The sequence below is a fragment of the Rhea pennata genome, chromosome Z (assembly GCF_028389875.1).
Source record: "Rhea pennata isolate bPtePen1 chromosome Z, bPtePen1.pri, whole genome shotgun sequence".
Taxonomy (NCBI): domain Eukaryota; kingdom Metazoa; phylum Chordata; class Aves; order Rheiformes; family Rheidae; genus Rhea; species Rhea pennata.
Window position 1 is genome coordinate 78,499,097 of NC_084702.1, and position 23,517 is coordinate 78,522,613.

The 23,517-nt window shown below is 46.8% G+C and overlaps 1 protein-coding gene across 5 annotated transcripts in view; it reads right to left on the bottom strand.

Annotated features, from left to right (window-relative positions):
- The window catches only part of ZBTB7C (zinc finger and BTB domain containing 7C), a 186,080-nt gene that overhangs the window by 74,721 nt on the left and 87,842 nt on the right, over positions 1–23,517 (bottom strand). For 4 of the 5 annotated variants that reach the window (XM_062600139.1, XM_062600140.1, XM_062600141.1 and 1 more), the window contains one exon: positions 5,800–5,860. The gene's annotated coding sequence lies outside the window, so the exon portion shown is untranslated. Of the gene's footprint in view, positions 1–5,799; positions 5,861–22,628; positions 22,689–23,517 lie in introns of those variants that run through there. The other variant, XM_062600143.1, reaches the window with a different exon arrangement.

A 23,517-nucleotide genomic window follows, 5' to 3' on the forward strand; every position in this document is an offset into this window, starting at 1 on the left:
TGGCGCAGGCACTCGCGGCGAGGAGGAGCAGGGGCGAGGAGGCAGGTGAGCCGGCCCTGCCACAGCTTTCTCTGCAGCCCTGCAGCCAGCTCAGGCCACCAAGTTTTGCTGGAGCCTGTTTGGCTGATAGCGAGATAATTATTTCTGTAGCCCTGCCTGGTGTCTTGGCTTCTCTTTCCTTGACACCCTTCACGATTGATTCCCTGAAGGGCGACCCAACTCCCTACCACCACCCAACTGTGGCTTTCTCTTCCCACCCAAATGTCCTCATGGAAAGGCCAGCCTGCAGGAGAGGAGACCCAACTGCCCTCATCTCCCATCACTTGAGGGGATTTGCAGAAATTTGGCATTTCATGGGATTTGACTCTTCGGGGAAAAGCTTGCTCAGGAGCAGGTACGTTGACGAGCAAAAGCTCTGCTCTTCTCTCTCAGCCCTCCTTCCTACAGTACTGCTGCCCGAAGTCCTGGAGACAGCCCAGCCTGGGCTCTTCAGGTCAAGTTCAGTCCCATTGGTCTCAACAGGACGGACTTCCCATCAGTCTGACTCAGATCAGCCTCTAAGCCTCTTGACCTGAGATGAAATTTGGGATTACACACTCTGCAGCCCTGAAGCCCCGCTGCAGCCTTACTGGTTACGCAGACCACTGCATGAGAAACCACCATGTTTCTGGGCATGACCCTTTCTCTAGCAAACCAAGCAATTGCAGGAAGAGTTTCAGGCTCCAAACTGCATCTTCAGCATCAGCAGTGACACCAAAGATGTAACCGGTGCCTTCAGCACTGTGCCAGGCTCCCAAATCCTGCCGCAAAGAGCAGCAGGTCATTGATAGTGTGGCCCAGGCTCTGTCCAAAGCAAACAACAGCGATTTGGCTGGAACAAAAGCAAGGGCCACACAGACAGTTTTTTTCTTTTTTCTTTTCCCAAGACACCACTAAATTCCACGAGCCTTACGGTGCCTTGGCCCCTCGTGCCGACAGATGCCTCAGCATCCCGCGAACAAACTGTTACAGTGCGTCGCTAGCGACGCTTTCAACATCGAGGAACAAAAGGCTGCGGTGGGGAGGGGAATGGTGGGAAACCTTACGGGCTCTCGAGCTTCATTTGAGACCTGGTGTTTGCAGCACGCTCTACATTTCATCTTTTCATAAGTAACTCTCACCAGGAAACATGACAAAGAGGGGGCATTTCAAGGCAGAAAAGTTGGTCTCCAAATGCGATTTTTTTTAAAAAAAAAAAAAAATCTTTCGTTAGCAACTCTTCTGGGGAGCGAATCCTGCAGAGGCAATACAGTGCAATGTGCACTCCTAAATTAGTTTCCAGGCACTTGGGACGCTTTTATTATTCATTTCCTCCAAATATTAGGTAATGCCTTTCGCCCCTTTCAAAGTCTGTACGAGGGGGCTTTGATGCATTGTGCTACTTGAAAGTTGCAGGCCTAAAGAAGTGTTTCTTTTAAGTCCCCTCTTTTATCAAGCATATTCTGTTCTGTTCACTATAATGCACACAATAGCATAAGAGTCTTGACCTGCTTCACGTCTGATGGGCTGAAATCTCAGATGCACAGGATAAAACAGCCATTCCCAGCAATACAGCTTAAACACTTATGGCTCTATTCAGGCAAATATTACCCAGGGGTCTGCCACGCCACTGAAAGCTGCAGAAATTGGCTCCGCAGACGGCTGACCAATTCAGCACTGAGAAACGACCCTGCTACATTAGCTCCCCTTTTCATTTCACCCAGGCGAGCTGGGGTCCGGCGGTAACGGCAGCAGGAGGCGAGAGCCAGCTGAAGCCAGATTCGTTTGCTTTTTAAAAAGAATTTTGCGCGTGTGACCATGAATGTCATTAGGCGGCTCTGCAAAACAGGCACGGTCCCGCCGCTAGAGCACCGCCGCAGAAATCCGCCTTTTCTGTCTTACGGCTTCGTGGGAGCTGGGTCGCCTCCGCTGTCTTTCAGGGAGCCCAAGCAAAATTTCTAATGGCTAAAACACTACGCCCAGCTCCGATAGGGATATAAGCCTCCGTTACAGCTTTACGACTGGCCTTTGGTGAATCACTTCACAGCTTCCTGCACCAGCTTTCCCCAGGTGCAAACTGGAAGCAACAACATTTCTAGTTCTATAGTATTTCTCTTTTTTTTCTGTTTACACTATAAATTTACTAGTACAGAGCTTGCGTCTGTCCAATAAAGTGCAGGACCTAGGATGCTAAGTGAAATTCGTCCATACAAGAGCAAATATGTTTCAGTACGAAATGAAATAGATTTTTTCTCCCCTTTAGACAATTGCACTGACATGTTTCTACAGAAGTACCAGACCGATGTTTTCAGATATTAATCTGCTTTTATCAGTGTAAAAATAATCTTTCTAGATTGAACTAGAAGAGATGTTTTAAAGGGCAATTTTGAAACACAGGGGTAAAATTCAACGCAAGGCCTGAAGGGCTCCTAAATGGGATTGAAGCCTTGCGCATTCTTGGCTGCTTGAATTTGCCTTGCATGTCTTATGTCCCAGAAGCAAAAGATGTCTCTACATCTAGGAGGATCCCGAAAGGAGTGAGCAGCCTACACAGGGAGTTGTTCACAACAGAGACGGGTCTGTCTTCGTGATACCCCTCACCCTGGTGCTCCCTGTTATCTCCCCACCTGTAATCTCATCTGCTCAGCCTAAAACAAATGTAAGACTCTTGACAACAGTTCCCACCACAACATTATCCCTAGAAGACCATTTCTCAGCCTGTGTAAAAGGGAAGAAACTGGTTTTGCACGAGCCTCTCGTTGACACCTATATTCACACCACTCTCACATGACAACAGCAAGAGATACAGCAGAAGGTCTTGACCCTGTTGGGTGGGACACGTGTGGCTGCAGCCCTTGGCTCCGCTACATGTCATCTCAACAGGACTAACTCTGAAAGAGCAGATCTGATGGGGAACATGGTCTCCAGGCCCACATGCCTCTTCCAGGATGCTGCAGTACTGGGGAGGTGAGTAGGGGCCCGGTTCCCCAAGGGGCTGAGCATCTCTCAACCTCCGCTTATTGTCAATATAGTGGTGGGATGTTGGTGTATGGCTGGGAGCCAGGCACAAAATCCCTCTGAACTGGCCTCCTCTAAAAGAGAAGGCAATCTGGAAAACTGTGACAAAAGACCTTTACAGGATCACACCTTGAAGTCAGCCCAACCTGAGCGTTGGTCACCTGCAGCAAATGTGAACATAAAAAAACTTTCCTGTAGAAACTCTGGCCAGGTGGTTACTCTCTAGTTAGCAGTTCATCAACCTGATACATACGGAACAAGATACGCAGCTGCTTCACACTGCAGAAGGGTTCAGCCTCGGCTGCAAATACTGTAGCCTAAAGGTACCAGAAATAACAAGTGGTTATGAGAAAGTCTCAGCTCTCACATTACCAATCTGGTTAGGAGGCTTTTCAGAAGCCATCTTAAGTATCCTTATTAAAATACAATCAAGACAGCCCGGGGTTTTGTCCTATGCGTGACTGGTGCCGAGCTACTGAGCTAGCCTGCTGGAGGCAAGTTGACAGGTCATTATTTTGTGTCCTACAAATTCTGTGAGCTGATAAGGAAACTGCAACAATTTGATGGTTTATCAGTTTGTAGGTTGGAAAAGGAAATTATTTGAATTGAGATAACGATTCTATTCCTTTCTAGCAAATTAGAGGTTTTGCTTCTCATGGGGACTCCGGCAGAAGCAGATCCAGGATAGGGATGGGACCGATCGCACACTAGTCAGCAGAAAGATGCTGCCGCAGCCAACTCAAATGTCTGTACAAATTGTAGGGAGATCGAAACTGCTCCTTCGAGAGACAAAAAAAAAAAAAAAAAGAAAAAGAGAGAACAAGATTGCAGGAGAAACAAAATCTATTTGTAAACCCCAGGCAAAGTCAACACGAGGAAGCCCGAGTAGGAATGCAGAGATGATAATAGAACCTGATGGAGAGTTCACAGAATTACCAGATACCATCCAAGTCAAATATGCCGAGCAGCCAATTATTTAATGCTAACTGCAGTGCAAACGCATGTTTAATAAGCTGAATCACTTCAGGATTTTAAGAGCTCTGCCTCTTTCAGCGAAAGGGACAAAACCTCAGCTGATGGAAATGAGAAAAGTCACCCCCCATGCCAGCATTATAAAAACCCTTCATAATTATGTACCAGAGCCTCAGATACTTGCTGGCCCCTCTGTCCCCTGAGACACTGGCAGGTATCTCCATCTTTGCCAGACAGGAGAGGATGAGGTGTATGGAGATGAAATGCAGCCGCATTTTGGGAGCTGCTGAGCGCCTTGGGGGGCACGGCTCAACACCTCCCGCCTTGCTGCCATGGACAGCGCTGAGCCGCACCGCCGTGCCACCGTGCACCGGCGCTGCGGATGGCCTTCCAGGCTGCTTTGTTTACAGGCAGGCAAGTTTTTGCTCTCGGGAAGGCATGCTGAGTTATTTTCTAGCTGATTGCAGAGAGGCAACAAGGAGAGAGTGGGAGGTGTGGGAGCAACAGAGGAGTTTGGGCTCTGCTTCGGCCTCTGATTAGTCTGTTTTGGAGTCAGTGTTGTGCATCACCTCTCAGGCTTTTCTGCTCGGAGGGCTGCCAGGAAGACCCGGGGCTCTCCTCATGGCAGCTTTGCAGTGCTGACTGCAGCAGGGGACATCATTATTGCTTCCTGTCTGCCTGTGCCAGGATGTGACCCCACAGGCACCCAATCCTCTTCCCACATGAAACCAACTACAGCTGAGATGCCGAAGCCCAGTGTCACTTGCACTCCCCATACAGTCAGAGGACAAAAATGAGCTTCTACCTCATCCCAGGGTTGATGTCTAAACTAGATCAGATGTAACTTGAGCTTGTTTCTGCCTGTGACACCTCTTCCTCTTGGAAGCTTACACCTATACTCCACGCACATGATGTAAGTCTTAAAACCCACATTTCCCCATGATCCACTGAGTACCGCCAATGCTCCTGCACATTTGCATAGTCCAGGATACTATATTGCCAAAAGCATAAGGTTAAGGTGCTCCTCGTGCACCACATACAAGACATGAGAAGTTGGCCCACCAAGGGGAACTGCAGGTACTCAAAGCACAGCTCTGCCAAAGATTTGACCAGCACAAACAAGGCAGTCACCCACTTGAAGTTTGTGTAGAAAATCTCCCATCTGATGCGAAGGAAGACAACTCAGTTCAGCACAACCAACTCAGGATCTGGCTCAGGCATGCTTGAGCCAGCTTACCAGATAAAAAAGGAGGCTCCTTTCTTCCTGTTCAAGACCACTAGGCAGACACCCAAGCCACAGCCTCCTGTGTGACAGCTGCAGAAAACAGGTCTGGGGAGGACCTTGAAATGTCACCCAGATCACACCCCTGTGACTGGGTCTGCACCAGGGCCAAGCACAACAAAAGCCAAAAGCACTCAAAGTATTCATTAGCAAATATTGTTGCTCAACATACTCCTATACAGCTGCTAAAATAGCTGCTGCCTTCTCTTTCCAGTGCTGCAGCATGAAGAACACACAAATTTCTGTCTTCTACAGATTTACAAAAGGAGCAGTTAGCAGTTCTGTCATTTATAACAGAAGAGAATCATATTTTTGTTAAATTTGACCAACACTGCAAACTGCCCTGATCTCAACTCCTGCAGAAGTCCCTAAAACCTGAAGATCAGACCTCAAGACATCAAAAAGGCCTCAGGACAACACTGTCCTACTTCTCAACTTGTCTTGTTTCCTGAGAGCAACCAACTCTCCCCATAAAACCACAAGCTGCGCAGGCAGGAACACACACTCACCGTTACCCTTTTCTTCGTTTCAAATCTCAGACAATTTTCCGTTGGCGCCTTTGAGCATTTCCTGAGAAACAACAGAAAGAAAAAAGTTTCATGAGATCCAGAACTGAGCTTCATCTGTTTCAAGAGCCTGCACTGGAGAAGCCTTCTGCTGTCTTCTGCACTAGTTACCTCATGAGAAACCACATAAATACGCCTGTTCCTGCTCTCCCGTTAGGTCCACCACAGCCACTGCCTGTGGCTACTACAGAGGCCCTAGCTCAAATCGTGCCTGGGCAGCAACCCCGACCAGTGGGGGCCAGAGCTCTCTGGGCCATGGCGGAGTTACTTCTGATTTATGTTGCTACATGAACTAAGACCAGGCCCTCAAACCCTCCTGTTCTTCACCCCAACCTCACAACCTCTACTCCGAAGGTACCAGCCTGCTTCATACCACACTTCCACAGGCAGTTCATCTGGTTCTTGCCTCCTTCACGCCCCGCACCTAAACTGGCAGGCCTATATCATGAAATCCCTTAGCAACACCATGTCATGAATGCAGAGGTGCAAACCCAATCCACCTTTCACCTGTAACACATCTTTTCCTACAGCAGCTGGGAGATGAACAGTCTGGAAACAGATCCTCTCCAAGCAGCACTGGCAGGTTCACCGATCCCACCCCCTGTCAGCTAAATGTTACTGCGTTGTCCCTGGGGGGTTATCAAGTTTCTGTGCCTTCCTAAACGCACAGCTCGGTCCTCCAGAGGTGTCAGCAGCAAGCCCACGTGCTGCACACATCAGGCCCAGCAGGGCAAGGTCCAACACAGGCACCACCTCAAATCCTGCCAATATAAAGGCCTCCTTCTGTCTTAACTTAGGCTTTGTTTGGAAAAACTAAAAACTCAGGTTAGGTGAATATGACTATATTCAACAACTACTAGATTAGGTAATGAGATACGCTGATGGCCAGTAACACAGGCTATGGGGTGATTCACAAGAGACAAGGTGGACACTTGCTGGACTGGCAGTGAGCAGGCATCAGGCAGTAGATGAAGGATTAGCAGAATAGTGGTTTGAGGGTCTCAATCCCATTTAATCCCAGTGTTGGGGTGTGAGCTTGCTGCCAACAGGCAGTTGCCAGATTCCCCTGGGGCAAGAACCGCTCTAGCTACAATTGCCTGTTGGCAACCCCAAATCTCCTGGATATAGGGAGAGAGAACCAGTATGGCAGCTGCAAATGCAGACCGGCTTGTGCTGCAGCTGGAGGGTAGCATGTAGCCAGTCACACATGGTAAACGAGGGCATAATTGGAAATTGCTTCTATAATTCAGCAGTCAGATGGACAAGTGTTACCTGCATGCAAAAGAAGCAATGAGCTTACTACCAAGTACATTCTCCCCAAACTGGCACCATCAGCTCACACCTATGACTGTATCCTGCTCACACCTGCTCTTAAACCTGGATTTGAACCTGAATTTCTGCTGGGGTCAATGAGTTCCTAACAATTAATGAAACCTATGAGAAAAAAAGAGATTTCTCTGCCAAGACTTCATGGAGTGCGGTCAACTGGGAATCACTCAACATGAGAAAATAGTCATTTATTGTGTGTAGTCTCTGAATTTGCAGTGTTTGACATAGCCAGAGCAAATGCAGTTCACTCCCATTTGGTAAAATTTACATGAGAAGATTGAAACAAATGCTAGGAGACACACGTTATCACAGGTCAGCTGGAGCTGGAGACACAGGCTCCTCTTCCTGGGGTCTCTGAACACTTTGTGACTGACTGAACCGCTCGAGCAGTTCAGTGGCTCCTTCTCCAGGCAGCCTTCTGCATGGCTTTCCCAGGAGGAGGCTCCATAAGCACGAGCCTGCACTATCGCACAGGTGACATGGGCAACTGGGGACTCTCTCCCACCCGCTTCTTTGCTTTAGACTGAGGGTGCACCCACCCCAAACTTGGGTCAACCTTCAGGACTCATAGGAAGGTGCAAACAACATTCTTCAAGTCAGATCTACACCTGGGTTGTTGTACCAGAACAGGGCAATCACGGGTCCCTTACCCCTGCAACCGTTTCATTAAACTGGTAAGATAATTGCAGTGTTTGTACATTCAAAGAGTGGAGAAAGAACACAAGTACTAATCTGTGATGGCCTGTATTTTTCCTTTTCATGCAGCTAAGACCATCAATATAAGGATATTTAGGCAGCAAATACGGCATGGAGTACCAGTGACTTTTATAGCATATACTGCCTTGCACAGCAGCCTGGTGACAACGGAAACCCAGGCTGGCCAGGCTGCGGGGGCTGTGATCGGCCCCAAGAACAGGACTTCTCTGTGGCTAATGAGTCCATCTGTGTTGAGAGCATCCAGCTGCTCTGACCTTGTGCACTTAAGCCTGACCTCCTTCCTTATCCCTGTCCCCAGTTCAGATCATTAGTTGATGAGTAACTACCTCTGCCAAAGACTAATGGCTCGTTTGCTGCTAAACAGCCAAAAGTGATCAGTAAGGGGGCAAAGAGCTTAATGCAGGCTCCTGTCAACACGTCCACGTGGGTGTGCGCTGTTGTCATTATTTTGGGCAAAATTCCCAGTGAAGCCTGCAAATACCTGCAACGCCCTGGCTTCACGCCCGAGATCATCAGCAAAAGCTTGGTCTCCCTGAGGTCAGTGCACAACCTCCTCCCAGTGTCAGGGCAGGATCTGGCACTACACTTTTCTCAAGCAATGTTGGGCTTCAACTTTTACTTCTACTTAAAGAAGCTGGCTCTTCTCTCAAGAGACAGAGGCCTGCATTGCGGCTTCTAACTGTGGCAAGGGGAACTCAGGGACACAACAGCTTGCAACATGACATCTAAAATCACTGTTTAAGGCTCAGGAGAATCCTCATGGGATGAGGCTATAAATGGGAGTCACTGGGGTAGATAACGGCTGGGCCTGAATTACAGCTTCATTAACCGACTGCCATGGAGAGGTGCCTCAAGAACAGGACCTGAGGACAACCACACTCATGACATACCCTCTGAGCCAGCAAAGACAGAAACTGAAGAAAACGCCTCAGCAGCATTTTCCAAATAGGACAGTTCATCGCGGCCAGCAGCCCAGGCCTCCTTCTCGCATTCCCCAAATGCACGCGAGATGAAAGCTACAAAGCAAACAGGCTTGCATGTGGCTTTTGTCTCAGCCACAAGGTCCCTTTTAGCTTCTTGGGTTGGTTTCTAGATGAATCCAACACACCCTCCTAGATATGACCTAAGGTTTCTAATTACCCTCCTTGACTGCATCACTAAGATGCCACATCAGCTTACCCATGAGTCTGCTCATTGCCTTGCCTTCAGCAGCCAGGCTATGGGTGCACGCCGCATGGGAGACAGCCTGATAAATCTGCAGCAGACCCTGACACAGACGGTAGGATTCAGCTCTCAGACATCGAGATTTGGGTGCCTGATCCTGTGTTGGATTTAGTTGCCTAAACAAACCTTCCCATCGTCATGTTAGACTCCCTAGGTGATCCAAGGCCCCCTGCATGGGACTGATGGATCTGACATTGGACCTGCACCTTGCTAGATTGACAGCTGGAGCCTAAGTAGGATGCCTTAGGGTAAAACTAGACACATATATCTAGCAACTGAATAATGAGCTGCATGTCTACATGTGTGCTGGCGAGCTCACTGTCTAAGCTCTTTCCTCAGTCAATGCAGTCGGTGGTATCTGCAGAGCAATTCAGTTACTCAAATATCACTGTCTACTTTGGGGTGAAACACCCTCCAGACTCCACAGACTGTGCTGGGCAAAAATCCACTGACTATAATGGGAGATTAGGCACCTAGTTCATGCCTTAATCTTCTACTGCAGCCCACCTTGAGCTCCTGGTCCGAGTTTTGATAGCTCCAAAATTAAATTAATTTGTATTAGAAGAGGGTGCCCTTCAGCATTGCATTCTCAAGCCTGCACTATGATATAGCATAGTGGAACAGCTCCAGCTCACAGAGTTGCAGAACGGTTACAACGTTGTGTATATCCTGGATAGTACCATCAAAAAAAAAAAAGAAATTTGACAAAGAAGAACTTTGAGAAAGAACTCATAAAAAAACTGAGAAAGAGCAACTGATACCCAAACCTATGTCAGGAATCATTCCCCAAATGGAATTTGTTGTCCAGTTTTTAAATAAACTTCTATGTTGTTTCCAAACACCCTTTGTTAAACTGGAAAGCAGAGGCTGCTAAAGGCTGTATTACATTCAACCTCAATCAGATATTATTTTAAACCATCCAGGACTTTTGTGATTAATTTTCTCACCTTCTTGACATCACCGGAAAGCCAAACACTGTAAAATGCCTTTCCTGCAATTCAGCTTTAACTAATCAGCCTAGGTCTGGGGACCAAAGCTCATCTCAGAGTTCCCCTCCTGTTTAGGTGACCTCAGGCTCTTTCCAGAGGACTCTGCCCACTTCCTTAATATTCTCTCAAGAGTCTTTGACCCTACCTTCCCATCAAGATGCACTCAGGAGAGCCTACCTTAGTGCATCAGTAAGGTGCCACAATCATTTTCTAGCAGGCTTAATAACTATGAGCAAGGTAGGGAGCTACAGGCAAACCCTGCCAGGCTGTCAGACAGGAATGAGGGTGAGACCTGGCTTCAGCATAGACATGGAGAAAACTGCCGGTTTTGGAATAATCCTCTTTCCAGCCACTTGGCTTTATGTCAAGATATTGAAATGCTGAGTGGAAAGGAGACACCTGGAGTCACACTCTTCTCACTGAGCATTAGGTATATACAGAAAAATGCCTGCATCCGAGCTGGCTTGCAAGATCCCTTCACAGGCAAATGAGGGGAGCTGCAAGATCCAACTGACCTGTGCTAGACATCTATCTAAGGAAAAAAGGAAATTCTCCATTTGAAACTGCACTTATTTATCTCCACCAACTCTAACAGGAGTTTGGACCACTACTGCAGAGGTGGTCACAATCCACACATCTAAATGTGGACAGACAAATTCCATCCAGCCAGAAAAAGTCTGCTCTGCTGAAAACCCAATTTCTCTCAGCTAACAGAGCAATTTCAGAGCCTGAACCTCACTAAAAGTCCATGTTATCCCCAATGACAGTGTCCTTGAGAAGTCCATTGGCATCAAGGTAACCAAGTCATTGAAGTCCGTTCGGAAAATCCCACCCATTTTGCAAATGCAAAATTCTGCCACACATGAGGGTTTCATTGCCTGGCGGAGTTCTTGTGATGACTATTGCCATTTTTAACGGAAACTCCTTTTTGTGTATAGAGAAAAGGTGCTTTGGCTCGTGGGCTCAAGACAGTAGCCATGTGGGTGGGTGAGAGCAAGACCTGCAGCAACCATGGGGGCACCATGCAGGCATGATGCTCTTCCGTGCAGAATTGAGAGCAGGTCTCTCAGGAGATGGTTCAGCTCCCCCAAACCAGGGAGAGGAGAGTGAGTAAATGCAAGAGATACTGAGGAGGAGTGTCCCGGATGTGTCTCTCTGCTCACATCCTTTCCCATTTATAGCCACAATTTTCCCCTCTCTGTGTAAAAATGGAAATAATGATCTCAACTGCTTTTGGAAAGTGTTTTGAATCTACAGATGAAAAGTGCTAGATAAGATCTTGTTGCACTGTTATAATAATGGAGGGAGAGGGAAAGCCACTAGGAGAAGTTGAAGGGGGAAAACCCCGTGTAATAAATAATAGTCCATAAATTATATATGTTGAATGCATTAAAAAACCAATCCTCCGAGCAGCAGCTGCTTCATTCTTTATTGTTGATAGCATCAATATAACAGGGGAAATTACCACCTTCTGCAACACATCACACTGACTTTCCTTTAAAAACTCTAATGTACCCTGATTGCAAAGTCAATTTAAAATTTACCATAAAACACAGAATCTCGTAAACTTTACAACCTCAATCACACTCACTCAGTGCTTTTGCTGAGCTCAAATGCACAGGCACCTGCTTCGCTCTCCAACACAGATATACGATGACATGCTACAGACAGCAGATGGGCGAGCAGACCAGGCCATTACAACGCGAATCTGCCTGCTGCCAATTACAGCCACTCCGGTGGAAAAAAACAGAAAGTCAGTTTGGAAAATGAGCTGGCAAAGGAGGATGGTGGAAGTACCCTTTGAGCTCCACAGGACAGTTTACCCTACATATTGGCTCTCATTTCTAGCACAATGAAAAATAGCCGAGTTAGAATCAAGTTTGATGAGACCTTAAGTGCAGCTGGGGAATTTCAGTGCCTTGAAAGCCCCATGCTGTGGTCAGACCAAGACCCCGCAGTGCTGAGCCAGCCTCTTTCTCTGCACTGGCACATGTTTAAGATATTGCCATTTGAGCCCCTTTGTAGGCTCTGATGAAAAACTGTAAGTCACTTTCCTGCACCCAGAGTTGACCCCAGATGAACGTGATGGGAGTTTTTAATGAAGGCAGGGAGCATACAGCCATGGCAGTGCTGAGACTCCATCACCTCTTCTTGCAGACATGGGTTCCACTCATGTGGTGGACGAGAGAAAACTAATCAGGCTTCTTGTTTGGCTTCCTACACAAAACCAACTTTTTTTTGCTTCTGATTAAAGTGTTGTCACCAACATAAAGCTCATCTCTGTGACTGGGGACAAAGGATTTCGGCTGAAGCAATGGAAGAAGCTGCAAATTTCAGGGGGTACCTCCCCAGCAGCCTTAAAACACTGCTCCCTGCATGCCTGTGCTATGCTTACACTCCCTATGCTCTGGCTTAAAATTCTACCCAGATTTGCTTTTGGCTCAAAATTGCTGTATATATACATTTAGGGAGGAGTCACAGAAACCCGCTCTATGTCATTTTCGCAATCGGCTCCTTGTATTCGTGTCTGATAAAGTTGTAAGGAGACAGATGCTTGAAGAAGGAGCTTGAGGTGCAAGAGTTAAAACCAGAAGAGGAAAGGAAGGACTCGAGGATGAAGCAGTTGATCAAAGGGTAGCTCAGAAGTTATTTAAAAATAAACCAGAAAGTAGAACTTCCAGGCAGTTGCCGCTGTAATTACAATGCAGACAACGGAGCCATGGTACTGTTAAGGTTACTGTATTTTCCTAGCAGCTGTGTTTAATTTACTTAAAACATGAAAAGCCATCAGGTCAGATCTTATTAGCAGAATCACTCTGGAGGAGTACAAGAGCCCCGCCAGCCCAGCACTGCAGAAAGGCAGAGGGTAAAACGCAAATGCAAAATGCCCCTGAACAAGTAAGAGAGGTTTCTGCCATAGCCCACAAGAGCATACAACTCCTTTGGCCTTGGCGTGCAGCAGACATGACTGGTCACTCATGCTTGCCATTGGGCAGGCCCCATCCATCTGCCCTGACAGAGCTCATCCACTGATGTGGACTCCTAACGTCAGAGCAGGAAAGGTGACGCTAAGATAACCATAGCCAGAAATCAACGTAGATATCTCTATCGGCTGTAGCAGAGAAGGTGCTTGAGAAAACAGGGATCAAGCACCCAGGAAAGTCCTTGGATTGTGCCTGTCCTATAGTCTGGGGCAGCAGGCTTTCTGTGTGTCCTACAACCTGCTTATGAACATACACAACGTCTCCTCTGGACCCCTCTACTCCGAAAGAACCCTCCTGACTTTCACGTTGCATTAGGGAGGAAACCCGCTTGTCCCAAACCGTGCTTAAAATCTCCTTCACACTTGCGAGTTCTGTGGTTTTGTGGAGTCAGGTTTTCACCTCTGCAGTTTTGTTCGCACGTATGGAATTGAGGCCATGTTTTATAAGGAGTCTTTTCAAAACAGGATGAAAACTAAAACCTCCTTGTCAGGAAAAACATTCTGTTTGGGGTTTCTTTTTTTTTCATTCATTTAATGTTGGCTCAACACACTTTCCACTGAAAGGAACATCAACTTTTCATTCACTATTCATGGTTCCTACCACTTTGCTTCTATTTCTAAAATTAGCAACCCGAATTACTTAATTGCTAGGACAAAAGGCGTCAGATCACGCTGCAGTCCCTGCACACCATTGTAAATGTTTCTGCAGCCACCTGCAACCACCTCAGTCAACCATGGACTAAAATTTGGACACAGCCTGTTTCACCCTAAACAAGAGAGTGAGATCGGGCAGCTTTAACCAGTGCTGATTCAAAAAGGAAGAGAGCTGAAGACCGAGACAGAGCGCTATATGCCATAAGCTCCCTTCTGCACATGACCTAAAAGCAGAGTCATTCAACTAGAAAATGAGGCAAATAATAAAATAAAATAAAATAAAATAATGCTGAGACACCATAGGAAGGAAGCTGCAGCTTCCTGACCCCAAAAGCCAGCACTGGGTGGACAGGATTTGTTTACAGGAACTCTGAAAACCTCAGGCCAAATTGCATTACATTTGTTGATGATCACTGGTGTTTCTACACTATGAGGAGCCCTTCTGAAATCAGCAGCTGATAGTGCCTGGAGAGGATCCTGATCTGGCCCTGGAGCTGCTAGAACAGCTTAGGATCACTCTTTTGAAATGAGCTCATCCTTCACGGCTTAGAAAGGTGGAAGACCCATTTGCTTAATAAATGAAAAGGCAAAGATACAGATTTCTGATGGATTCTCTCCACTTCACTTCTGTTTGAAAGAAATCTATTTATTCTGAATGAATCGGCTCTTTTCTAGATAAATGTTGTTTGCAGTCAGTTTAGCTCTGTGAGATACACATTCTTTTGCATGTCCGTAATGAATTTTCACAGCTAGAGCCTTAATCCAGTCTAGCCATGGAGGGTTTATCAGGATCTCTTATTTTATTTCTAGCAGTAAATGGGAATTGCTTTCCTTATCACTATCTAGAAGCACCTGAGTGATTTTTACTTCATATTTCCTATCCCACCGGAATTCAGGATGTGGTGTTATCTGATACTGTAGAATTGTCACTCATGTTAGTTGCCTTTTTATTTTAATTTGTTGGATTTATTGCTTTTTTTTTCAAATTAAGAGATTTCACTTTAAGATATGAATCCCTCCTTTCTTCTTGCTGTTCTGATCACATTTCTATGGCAGATTTTCTGGAAGACTGGGTCAAGCTTGTCTTGCTTTCATCTGCCTGAAGCATCTGTATTTTGGATCTGGGACTAGTCTCTCTGAAGCAGTGATGTGCTTTTTTTTTTTTTTTTACCCTGAGCTGGCCATAAGCCATGGCCTTGACCATTTCTAAAACCCAGAAGAAGACACACCTCCACAGGCTTTGCAGGCGACAGAGGTCCCAATGCTGGGCTTGCCCCAACCAAGATCTCACATACACCCCCGGAGGTCTGGCTATTGCTTGTTCTTTTACATGGGAAACTCCAGAACTGTTTGTAAGTGCCTCCTTGGTCACCAGTATCAAAAATCAGAGAAAGCCCTGGCTTCCCCTGTACTGCAGTCCGGAGAGAAGCGAGGAGGAGTATGTTGAAGTGCCACCATGAAGACAAGCTACAGAGGCACTTTGGTGATTCATCAGTTACCACTGGGCAGGCTACGCACAGTGCCCCAAGGAAGCACAAAACGGCAAAACAAGTGGACATTACTCCTAGCACTTGGCTTTAAAACCAAACAAAACTAAGAGAGCAGGGGACTTGCTGACAGTGACCGCTGTGGTTGCTGTAACCAGAGAGCAGGTACATAGATTTTAGCTCCTGAAAAGTGAAATGACTATTGCTGGAAAGGCACAAGACGACATATAAATCCTATAGATAACACAGTGATGGATCAGTAGCGGCAAGGCATTAACCTTCACTCTTGAGGAGACACTCAAATGATAACACCTGTAGCCATGCCAGTCCAGAGTTATCTGTCTTGTCACTTGTGAAGATAAATTTATCCAAGCTAAACCATCACTCTGTGCCCCCTCCAGCTTGCTCATTCCAAATCCTGATAGATACAGCCAGAGATTGGGAAAATCACACCTAATAATCAACTGAGTGTGTCTACCAAGGCTCACATGGAAATCATTTCTTTACGTATGTTAAAATAATTCCAGAGAGTAGGGAAAAAAGTAGTAGGCTTCAAGGCCAGTCTGCAGGGAAAGTGCTGCATGTCAGTGACAACTGTGGAAGGACAGAAAACAGCTACCAAAACCTTAAGGAGCTGTCTCACACAGGAAAATGTAAGTTAATTAAAGCCACTTAAACAAATACATCTGGGTTAGGGAGGTGGGATGTAAGGAGAGAGGATGAAGTGACATTAAAAGGTCAGACACACAGAGAATCCCAGTTAGGAGGCAATGAAACACATCCTGCAAAATCCAGAGAAGCAGCGTTTCTGCGAGAGGACCTCTGAGCAACAACGGCAAGGGCAAGGAGAACCTCTGTGGCCCCAGGGCAGTGCCTCGTCCCGAGGCAGCAGTTCCCCCACTGTGACCCAGGGGAAGCTCAGATGCAGCAGGCCAGCACCTCAGCTGGAAAACATCTGCAAGGCTATGCTTATGCTCTCGTGGACTGAGATGTGCTGGCTTGAGATTATAAATCCATTTCTTGCTTTTCTAAACACATCTTCCCTGCTGTGCCTATTGCACCATTCTGCCGAACATATCCTTGAACTGCCCCATAGAAAAGCTTTTGCTGGTTGCTTTCAGCAATACCTTGGTGTTTCTGGAGTACTTTACAAATGCCCCTAGCAAAGACGAATAATCAGAATGCATTTTAATATCCATATATTTATGGATATATGGATATATAATTTGTATATATTTATGGATATGGATATAAATGCATTTAATATCCATATTCAAATATCCAGTGTTACTTGAGATGTCCCAAGGTATCCCAGAGCTCCGCATGGGCCTGTAAAATAAGATACAGGACCAGCACCTCCACTGTTGCTGCTCCCTTGCACATGGACTGACTGAGGCTTTGGTTATCTAGAGGGCAGAAAGCCCAGTTCCTCCTGCGGACTGCAGCGGGAGGCTAGGGACACAGAAGTAGTGTCAAGGATGCAGCCAAACTGCTTCACAAGAGACAAGAGCAAAGCATCCATCTGGCTACAAGTATGAGGGACAAAAATCCACCTCAAACAAACACTGCCAGGACCAGTATCACCTTCACCTTCAGCCTGGGTCCTTCTCCAAGCGCAACCCCTATGCTTCCTGCAGCAGCACTGACCTGTCTCCTTCCTGAGCCTCCAGCGCAGCCTTGTCTCCTGCTGTGTTAAAACAATGAGTACAGGCTACTCACAGCAGCTCGTGCTGATGTAAAGGCAAAAGGGGAGAGGTTTACATAGGCCCTGTCTGATACATGCATCATAGCTTTGGATTTAGATGTATGAAGCTCACCAAGACAGAAAGCCTGAAAGTCAATTTGAATTGTTTTGAGGCATAATCCAGCTACTGTGCTTTAGCCTTACGGCTCCATCGTATGTGAGCTTATTTTTGTTAAAAGCAGCTCCTAAACAAACTTAAAATGTTGGCCCTTTTTATTTTCCGTTGTATGTTACATCCACAAGTGGTATCAAAATACCCACACAAGCTTTAAGGTTGTAGAGAACTCGCGTTTGCTATTGCTGCCACTCCAATCAACAGTTTAAGACACCTCTGCTTGGAAGGCAGCCCCGGCCAGCCTAATTGAAGGCAGACAGGAGGGGAAACGGCAAAGTCGTCTGCACACCATCAAATCCCTGCTGCGGGATGACAGCACGCGAGACAGCACTGCCTCTGAGAGGAAGCCTTGCCATGACATCAGCCCCAACCCAGCCTGAAGACAGGCAGCACGGAAACAGCTCTAGAAGCACGGAAAATCCCGGCTTCAAAGACAGCTCAGTCGAGTTCCCATTCCCCCTCTCTCTTCTGGGAAGCTAGTGACACAGGGAGCCCAATGCCAACCCAGCAACTCTGTCCTCCAGTGAAACGAGGTTATTGTGGTTATTATGGAGCCGCCTATTATGAGAGATTCAGATCACAAGAGAAGAGATCAGAGGTCTCTCTTCTCACCCTGGAACTCATTTCCAGCCTAATCTTTCAGCAGGCCAAGGGACCCTCTTTGTCCTCCAGGTCTCACATCTTTACAAGAGCAGCGCAGTCCCCAACCATTCCTGGATGGAGGGGACCACGTGTAAAGGCTACTATAAGGAAATGAAAAATCAAGCTTTGCTCAGATCTTAATCAGGGGTCTTACTCCAACCCCTTGGAGGGATTAACTCATCATAAGTGTCCATGGATCTAGAGAGAATACTTTAGCCTGGGCTCCAAATACAGCCCCGTACAGCATCTCCCGGTCCATACAGCACCAGCCCTGCGCAGGCAGGCAGCCAAGGCGTCCCCACCCATGCCCCCAGCCCCTTCCCTTCCAAGGGCTACTTCCTTACTGAAGCCCAGCTGGCCGCCTCCACCCACTGGGACTGACAGATTTGTGCAGTCCCTTTAGGGTGGGGTAGGAACATTTATTTCCTCTTTTCCAAAAGAAAAGAAAAGAAAAAAACAATTAACCTTTTCCTCCCCTTGCAAGGGGCAAGAAACATCCCAGTCATCACAGAAGTAGTTCCAGGACTAAGAGATACACTCACACAGCCATGCCAGTGCTGCTCTGGCTTAACTAAATTAAAAGTCTACCTAGTGTCATATGTGGGCCTTCAAGAAACTGTCACCAGAGACTGTATGATTAGAAGGACCGGATTGTGATCTGACAGGCTGAACGTCTATTCCTGACTACACTATGGGATTCTCATGTGAGTCTCCACATGCTTTGCCACCTCTGTTTCCCCCCAAAAGGGCAGGGAAACTGAGCTCTTCCAAAGTGGAGATCTGGGACCAGGTATTGATATTGCTGCTCTTCTGGGAGGCTAAGGTGGTTCAGTTGCTTGTGTTTTGGAGGACAGAGCATGGAGTGGCCTTCCCAGTCCTTTGGACTGAACTCTCCAGCCTTCTAAGAGGAGCAGATCCATAGGTAAACTTAGCAACTTCTGCAGACTTACACAAGCGAAAGAATAATCCCATCTCGCCATTTCATGGCCTGGGATGCCTTAGGCCCCTCTGTCCTTTCCAAAACAACTCCCATTTACCCATGTGTTCACAGAGACTGCTTTTGACCCCCAGGAATTCACAGCTTTGGCATTCCCAGCCCAGCATGCTCACAGTACTGGGAGTGTTGCCGGACAGACACTCAGCAGGAAGATATTCAGCTACGGACATGGAGGCACCAGGACGACAGAGGAATTATAGCCAGGTCTTGTGTGACCACCTCTGGTGCCCGTCCAAATGCAAGCTAGAGATCTAATGGTATTTAAAAAAGAAAAGTACAGGATAACCCCGGCGTACTGGCCAACATCCCCTCTCTCACGCAATGAAACAGGTTCTCCTCTGTAGGGCTGTGAGAGAGCTATTGTTCAGCACATAATGACTGCTCCATTTGGCTACACAGTCAGCATTCAGCTCATTACTTTGCAAAGCACTTTGAAATGCACTGAATATGAAAGGTGCTCTATCAGACCAAATTCGGCTCCATTTGATATTACAATACAGTGTATTTTGCCATGCATCTTTTGTCTGTGTCTTTTGATGGCATCCGATTGTTCTCATAATTCAGTATTTCGGAGTCATTAGTTTGAATTAGTAAAGTCCTGCTGCCGGACTTTTTAAAGGCTCTGTTGTAAGGCTACAAAGAGTCGATCCAGTTGTCCTGCTTTCACTGAGCTAAAACCGCTGCAGAGTGCGTTTGGGGGGTGGTGGGGGGGAATGCAGGCAGTCTACTCGAACTCTACTCTCCAGCTGCAAGCACTGGGAAATGCACGTACTGTCAAACTGCGGTGTGTGGTCGCAGGGAGCTGCTGCTTTCCGGCCAGAAGGGAATCTATACGTCCTTTCATCTGATACCTCGGATGGGACCAGATGAAGGGCTTCATCCAGTCACTTCTGTATTTATACTGTACATCCCACAGAGCTCAGGTTTTTCTTCCAGAAATGCCCTGTTCTTGGTTTCAAGGCACAAAGTGCTGAAGAATTCACCTTTTTGTGGGCAACAAGGCCCTTCACTTGGCCACCTCTGTGGTAAAAATGTCTGAATATGCCTAGCTTTATCCTCCAACCCCTTGTTCTTGTTATGCCTCTTCAACTACATTAGAGAGGCTCTTAGTATCAAGTCTCTCTTACCCTGGAAATATCTGTACATAGAAATCAAGCACGCTGTTTCCTCGCTGCCCTGTATCCTCCTGGACCTGTGCTGGGACGCTCACTCAGAGTGTCCCTCACCCTGAAGGGGAATTTGGTGGTAGGACATTTTCACTGCAGGATCTCAGCCCTTCCAAGCTTGTGTTCCTGCCTCAGCTGGGCACACTGGAGGGTGCTGACTCACAGGGCAAGGCTCACCGATTTTTCCAGGCTTCCCCTCAGAGGGTGGGTTGTGAGCTTGCAGCCACATGATGCCTACATGAGGAGAAGCTACCAATCCCAACCAGCCACACAGTACAGGTTTCCACTAAGAAAGGTGTCACCTGAGGCCGGGGGAGCAACGTGAATGAGCTTGTGGGCTGGGAGTAAACGAAGAATAAATGGCCACAGTGGGCAAACAGGCAGGAGGGCCAGGTAAACAAAACCCCGCTCGCTGCTGACATACGAACTCCCCCGACAACCCTCTTGGAGACTCCCAGGCCCGCAGCCATGCCCTCTTTCCAAAACCTCCTCTGTTCTTTGGAGCTTCTCAGACAAACGTGTTGCTAAGTGCAACTGCTTCTGCTCCAAGACCTCCCTCCTAACCCACTTTTTCCCCGCTCATTCCTCACCCCTCCAAACTGGAGGCTAAAGCAGATCCCATTGGTGGGCATTGCCTCCCATTTGGACCACAAATTTGGATTTGGTCTTCAACATCTGATTCAGTGATTCATCACACCAAGTCCCCTAGGTATTTCCAACACCCAGCTAGAGCTGATGCTAGATGAGGGGCTGTTCCCTACACCAATTCCCTACTCTGTAATACCAGGGAATATCAAACACCATGATATCCAGCTGGCCTGGTTTGCAGATGTCTGAACTACAGGTATACATTTAGCACAGGAAGCCCACAAAAGTGAGACTGCACCACCATAAATCAGGTTTAACATCAAAGTGGCTGCACGTTGTCAGGTTAAAGGGCCCGCAGCCCAATATCCCATCTCCAGTAGAGGTTACAGGGTGTACAAACCAGGGCAGCAGAGCCTACCTTGCTAAGTATATACTCCTGACTGCCAGCAATACACAGCCTACATACTTCCAGAGCCAGTGGTTGTATCTGCAGCCCTGTACTTAATAGACCTTGATAGACCTTTTGTCCACAAATTCTTCTAATTACTTTTTGCAACTATTTATATTTTTGGCACCCGCAATATCCTGTGGCAACAAGTTCCACAGCTTTATTACATGTTTTATAAAAAAAGGACTTTCTTTTAAGGCCTCTGCCCAGTTGCTTCATATGACTCTTCTGTAGCTCTCGTACGGTGAGACACAACAAGGAACTGCTCCCTATCCACCTCCATGCCACACAGGGTTTTTATAACCCAGCCCCATATCTCCTCAGCTCCTTCTCCTCCACATTGAAGCTTAGTCTGTACAGCCTCTCTTCACATACATAGAAACTGTCCCATGTCGCACTTCCTTCCCCTCATCCCCTCTGTGCTGTCTCTCACTCTGCAGCATATTCATCTCACACCAGTAATGCCATGAGCTCTCACACATCGAATGTGGCACACGCTTTTGGCTCCTTCTTTCTCACCAGGACCTACTAATCTGTTTGCTGAGATAGATCGTTGCATCTGTCAACCTGCTGCCATGAGGAAGAGCTCCCAGCACCTGCCCATCAAAAGAATCAACTCCTCAGTCATGGCCTCTCCCTGACACATGAACCAAGACATCTCAGCTATGTCCCCATCCCCGTAACACAACACTCGCTGCTTCAGCAGCAGAAGCCAAGGAAATCTGGAAAGACTGATCTCTAAGAGGAACCAGCCATCAGTGAAGAAAATAACTAGTATCCTTTCCAAAATAGCCCTCCACTGTATTCCATCTTTGCATGTCCACCTTCTAGTGTTCAAAGTCCTGACGTAGCAAAAATGCTTAAATACATGCTTACCTGTACACAAGGGAGCAGTTCTGCCAAAATCAATGAGTGATGCGACTGTTCACTGAATTATGAGATCAGTAGCATGTTTACTCTGCTCCAAAGACAGGTTCTTATTGATGAGACCTGGCTACAGGCCCCACTGGCCCAACAGCCAGTGCAAGCTCCAGCAGCCTAGCACACACATGCAGTTGTGAAGCTAACACCCAAAGGTGTCGATAGCCGTGAGCAGGGACAGCTGGTCTCTGGAAGTGGTTGGTAGAGATCTGAATTTCATGCAACGAGAGTAACATTGTGCTTTAACCCAGGGGCTGGCAGGCAATGATTTTTGCACTATGCCATGTGGCAACACTTTTGAGGGAGCTCAGCCACAGGTCCCAGCACCCCTGCCTGCCTCTCCTTTGCATCCAGTAGTAGCAATGTAGAATATAACCAGACCACTCCTCAGAATATAAATAGCAAGGATTACACATTATGTACCAGCACGAGAAGCACTGATACTCTGAAAAGATCTGAGATGCTTTCTGCATTACAGCCCCAGAAGCCTTTGCCTTTTTGTGTGCTTGCAGCACTCAGAGACAAACTCATAGTGTCTCTCCTTTCATTTCAAGAGATTTATTTTCTCCCTAAATTAAGAGCTCCTCCAACATGAGACAGAACAGCAGGTGACCTTGGAAAGTTTCTTCCCACCTGCCTATATGAATGGACAATCAGCCTAATTGGCACAGGTGTAAATCAAAGGCAGCCACCCCAACACAGGCTTCTCTCTAGACTGGATGCAGTGCGGGCAGTGCAGTAATGAAACAAAACAAGGAGCAGACCAACCTTATAGGCCATCCACTTCCATGGGAACGTGAGTAAGAGCTCAGCACTGAACCCAGCTTCTCTAGCAGCTGTCACTTTCCAAGCTCACACGTAGAGTCTCTTCTATTCCCTAAGGATTTCCCTGAAAAATTATTACACAGCTCATCCCACCAAATATTAGATACAGCACTTGCAGCACAACCAAATGCAGACAATTCACACCTCTTGTAATGCGTTTTCTTAAGTAACACTGTACAATAAAACAGTCTGCCCAGATTCCAGTGTAATCTAAAAACAACTTTATGGCTTCTAATTTTAGCACTAATCTTCCTTTGCTATGGTTGTGTGATTTCTAATTATTTTATCCCCAAGCCTTGCTCTGACGGATAGTTGTACCTTTTCCAATACAGAGTGACTTGTAAAGTGCCTTTAAAAAATACGCTGATCATTTCATGTTAATTTCCAGTTCCTACACAAATAATATTCTCCTATGTGGCTTCACCGGGGAAATATTATTATTATTAAAATAACAATAATAAAAGCAATACAAAATTTAAAAGGAAGCTTTATTTTTAAGACAATCCCAATCTGATGCTGCAAGCTCTATATTTTTTCTTAAAAGTTGTTAAGGGGCATAAATCCTTTATCCAGATACGGATCTCTTAATAATTTACTGCCTTTGGCTTGGCATTGTTCCCAGAACATTTTGCCTTTATCTGTCTTTATTTTCAGGTTACAACAAATTGAAGAATAATCGGCTATGTTGAAATCTTGGAGAGACTTTGTGAGGAATTGTGAGAAGTGATGCTGGAGACGCAGCTGCCTTGATGTGCTCCGCGAGCGCGTGTGGGTTGGTGTGCATGTGTAGTCACCGACACGAGGACAGAGAAGCTGGAACAACATTTTCTAC